This window comes from Zingiber officinale, chromosome 10A (assembly GCF_018446385.1).
Source record: "Zingiber officinale cultivar Zhangliang chromosome 10A, Zo_v1.1, whole genome shotgun sequence".
Taxonomy (NCBI): domain Eukaryota; kingdom Viridiplantae; phylum Streptophyta; class Magnoliopsida; order Zingiberales; family Zingiberaceae; genus Zingiber; species Zingiber officinale.
In genome coordinates, this window is record NC_056004.1 from 62,848,013 (window position 1) to 62,853,124 (window position 5,112).

Consider the following 5,112-nt stretch of genomic DNA (forward strand, 5'->3'; position numbering starts at 1 on the left):
CTTTCAATGAAATCTAATATTTAATTTCCTTATATAACCCTAGGTTTAACCAAAAGGAACAATCGAATCACAAATTCAAAAAACAAAAAACACAAACTCGAATCACAAATTCGAAACCTAGAATTATATGCCTCTTGTGTTTGAAATTCATACAAAGAAAAACTAGTATGATGCGGAAAACAATTACTAGTTATACCTTTCTTTGTATGCAACGACCTCTTGATCTTCTACCGTATTCCTCTTCTTATCCTGAACATCGTGTGGGAGATGATCTACCGAGATGAGAACCACCCAAGCTCCTTCTTCTCCAAGCTAGTTTCGGCCACCACAAAAAAACTCCAAGAGTGTGAGGTTCGGCCACCACCACCAAGCTCCAAGTAATGCTAGAACCAAAGCCTCCTTTCTCTCCTTCTCCAAGCAAGATCCGGCCACCTTCCAAGCTCCCAAGGATGAAGAGGTTCGGCCAAGGAGAAGAAAGAAAAAGGAGAAGGGGAAATAAGAAGTGTCAGCCACACCAAAGAAAAGAGGAGGAGAATAGAATAGAGTTGTTACCCATGAAGGCACCCCTACCCTCTCTTTTATAATCCTTGGTCTTGGCAAATAAGGAAAATTTAAATAAACACTTCCTTATTTTCTTTGCCATGAAATGGAAAATTTTAATTAATTAAAACCAATTTCTTTTTCGTAAATATCATGGTCGGCCACCTCATTGCTCCAAGCAAGGAAAGTTTTAACACAAAATTTAAACTTTCTAATTTGTTTTCGGAAATTTTAAAATAAAAATTTCTCTAATAATTTTCCCTTCATGGTTGGTTATAAAAGGAATTTTATAAATTAAAATCATTCTATTAAAACATGTGGATGATTTCCAAAAAGGAAAGTTATCTTTTAAAATTAAAATCTTCCTCTCAATCTACAAATAAGCAAATATATCAAATCTTTTCTTAATCTTTTGTAGAAACCTATAAAGGAAATATTTAATTTTAAAACTCTCTTTTTAAATCATGAACATGGTTAAAAAAAGGAAAGTTTTATTAAAAAATTAAAATCTTCCTTTTAATTACAAATAAGGAAAGATATCAAATCTTTCACTTAATCTTTTGTAGAAAACTATGATTTAAATTTTAAACTCTCTCTTTTAAAACCATAATATCCACATAAGAAAAGATTTTAAAAAATAAAAATCCTTTTAATTTGGTGTTGCCGGCCACACCAAGCTTGGGTTCAAGCTAGGGTCGACCACACAACTTGGCTCATCCAATTTACTTGGCCGACCCAAGCTTGGGTTCCAAGTTTGCTTGGCCGGCCAGCTTAGGATGGGTATAAAGGTGGGTATAGGTGGATATAATACTTTATAAATAAGAGGTTGCTGTTAGTTAGAGCCCTAGAGCCAATCATTTGATGATTGTATGGACTCATGTATATCATATTCTTATATTAATAAAGGCAATAGTTTGGTTATTATGCTTATTTGTTTTAGTGTCAAATAAACTAAGTATAGTAACGTCCTTGAGTAGAGCGTTCTTACCTATATAAATCGATTGGTTGAATCGATAGTGAGATGATATAGGGAACACTACTCTTAATCATTCCTAGTCGAGTATTAACATTCAGGGACGATGTTAATGCAATAAGACTAGCATGTAGGTCAACTCGATGACTTGATCTCACAAGTCATGGATATGGAGATATCAAGTTGACACATGGGTATATATTGGAGAATGTATACTGAATGACCCGCCATGAGAAAATATCATGGATCGTTATATGAGTGTCATATACTTTCTCATGTGGCTATTAGTATGACTATTAGTCCTTAGACCTGAAGTCACCATGGATCCCTACATAAGGAGTTATGTACTTTGGTTTCGTCAAACGTCACCCGTAACTGGGTGGACTATAAAGGCGATTACTGGGTATATAATGAATTATGTAGAGGGATGTGAGTGATGTAGATGGGATCTATCCCTCCCATATGACGGGAGCGACATCGGTATTCTTGATAGAGTGAGACCACTAAGTGCATGGCCATGCCCAAATGAGTCAACATTAGATGTTGAGCTCATTTGATCGAGTGCGTCTACTTGGAGTTCAAGATTTAGATTGATTAGAGGATGACACGGTCTATGCCTCACATTGATCAATCTAGATGTCTAGGATAGAAGGACAATGTCACATATTGTGAGGAGTCACAATTAGTAGTCACAAGGTGATGTTGGATCTCAACATTTCTTGTAACTTGGGTAGCAATGATGTATTGCTAGATGCCGCTCATTGCTTATGTTTCTAAAAGAGTTTAGAAATATTGCCAAGGTTACAAGAACCTATTGGGTCACACACAAAGAACATGTTGATGGAGATTAGGTTCATATGATGAACCAATAGGATTAGGTTCATATGATGAACCAAAGATTGGATTCGAATTAGACTTATTGAGTTAGGCTCAATTAGATTCAATTGTTGAATGAGTCTAATTTACATTTGATTTATTGAGTCAATTTATATTAATGAATTGAGATTCATTAAATTAAAATTGACTTGAATCAAAGCTTGGATTTAACTCAACAAGGAAGAGATTGGGTCAAGTTTGACTTGACCAAATTGGAAGTTGAAACATCAAGTTTGACTTGATGCATTGCCACATCATGTAGGTTGACTCATCCTACATGGCATGACACATAGTTGCCACATCACCTCCACCTCATGAGGTGTGCCACCTCATTGGAGGTTACACTCTCCTTTCTTTAATGTGGCGGGCCACATTAATGAGAGGAGTTATGTGGCCGGCCACACTTAATGGTGTGGAGTTTTTTCATTTGTGTGTATTGATGTGGTTTTATTGTATCATCTTCCTTCTTGCTTTGGCTCTCCATGGCTGATGGTTGCTGTGCACTTCATTGGGAGGAGAGGTGTGAGTTAAGTCCAAGACAATAAGAGAGTGTGAAGGTCACAAAGGAGAAGACTACTAGAGGAGTGGTGAGATTCTTCTTGTTTTCTCTTCTTTTCTCTTCTTTCCAATCCCATCCGAGAGCATCTAGAGAGTGCTAGCACACTTGTGGTGCTCTCTCTTCCATCCTTGAGAGTTAGAGAACCCTCCTTGTTCGTGTGGATACCGAGAGAGGATTGTCTACGTTGACAATCTTGAGATCCGACGATTTTGGACCTTGCGGGATTGCGAAAGGCACGCTACAAGGGTAAACATTTTTCCTCGTAGATCTAAGTAGTAGATCAGTTCGTGAACTCGTACAAGAAATAGTTTTTCGAATTTTGTATACGAATCTTTGCACGGATCTACGGCTTTGGGTCCTTCGGGGTTTCCGCGACGCGAAAAAACGGTTTTCGCGGCCCGAAGAACCCAACAGTTGCGATAGGGACTGAGAGGAGAAATTGGTCTTGGTCTCTCGATGAAATTAAGCTTCCCGTGCTCGCCCCGAACACCCAACTTAATTTCATCAATAATAATTTATACCACTAAAGAATTATTATTGAACTACCGCACCAATCCCAAATTACATTTTGGGCTCCTTCTTGTTATGAGTGTGTTAGTCTCCCTGTGTTTAAGATGTCAAATGTCCACTTATTAAATGAGTTACTGACAACTCTCTTTAATTAATATCTTAGTCCAAGAGTAGTACCACTCAACCTTATCGTCATGTCAGACTAAGTCCACCTGCAGGGTTTAACATGACAATCCTTATGATCTCCTCTTGGGGACATTATCAACCTAGATTACTAGGACACAGTTTCCTTCTATAATCAACAACACACACTATAAGTAATATCTTTTTCCAATTTATCGGGCCTATTGATTTATCGAGCTAAATCTCACCCTTTGATAAGTCAAAGAAATAAACACTAAATATATATGCTTGTTATTATATTAGGATTAAAAGCACACACTTCCATAATAACTAAGGTCTTGTTCTTTTATTAAGTTAGTATAAAAAGAATTTACCTTAAATGGTCTTGCTCAATACACTTAGAGTGTACTAGTGTAATTTATTAGTCAAGATAAACTAATACCAAATTACACTACGACTATTCCAATAGTTTGTTCCTTTCCATCTTAGTCACGAGCTACTGTTTATAATTTATAAGAATCGATAACATGATCTTCTGTGTGTGACACCAGACTGTTGGAGTGTATACTGAAAGCCTAAGCTTTGTAAACATTCATTATGTATAAAGAATCACATTTGGTCAAATTATCTACATTTGTTTGTAGTTGTTCATTTAATTTATATTGTAGATAACATAGTATATGGTGTCACATGCAGAAGATGATGTTATCAGAACCTTATAAATTATAAACAGTAGCTCACGACCAAAATGGAAAGGAACAAACCATTAGAAGGTCGTAGTGTAATTAGGTATTAGTTTATCTTGACTATATAATTACACTAGTACACTCAGAGTGTATTGAGTAGGACCATTTGAGGTCGTTTCTTTATCGACTTTATAAAGGAACAAAGACCTTATTATGGAAGTGTGTGCTTAATCCTAATATAATAACAAGCATATATTGATATTTATTTCTTTAATTTATCAATGGGTGAGATTTAGTTCGATGAATCAATAAGCCCGATAAGTTGGAAATGGTATCACTTATAGTGTTGTTGATTATAGAAGGAAACGTCTCCTAGAGATACTAGGTTGATAATGTCCTCAAGAGAGCTCATAGGGATTGTCATGTTAAGACTCGCAGTCAGTCCGAGTGACAATAAGGTTGAGTGGTACTTTGATTTAGATATTAATTTAAATGAGTTGTCGACAACTCATTAGTGGACATTTGATATCTTAAACACGCTCAACACATGAAAAGAAGGAGCCCAAAATGTAATTTGGAATTGGTGCCATGTTCAATAATAGTTCTCTAGTGGAATGATTATTATTGATAAAATTAAGTTGTGTGTTGGGGCGAACATGCTTATCGGGAGACCAAACCAATTCCTCCTCTCGGTCCCTATCGTAGCCTCTTGTTTATAGAGTACTATACCCACCTATACCCACCTTCTATACCCACCAATAGGGGGGCCAAGCTAGCTTGGGAACCAAGCTAGGGCCTACCTAGGTATAAATTGGGGTGGCGGCCTAGCTTGAACCCAAGCTAGT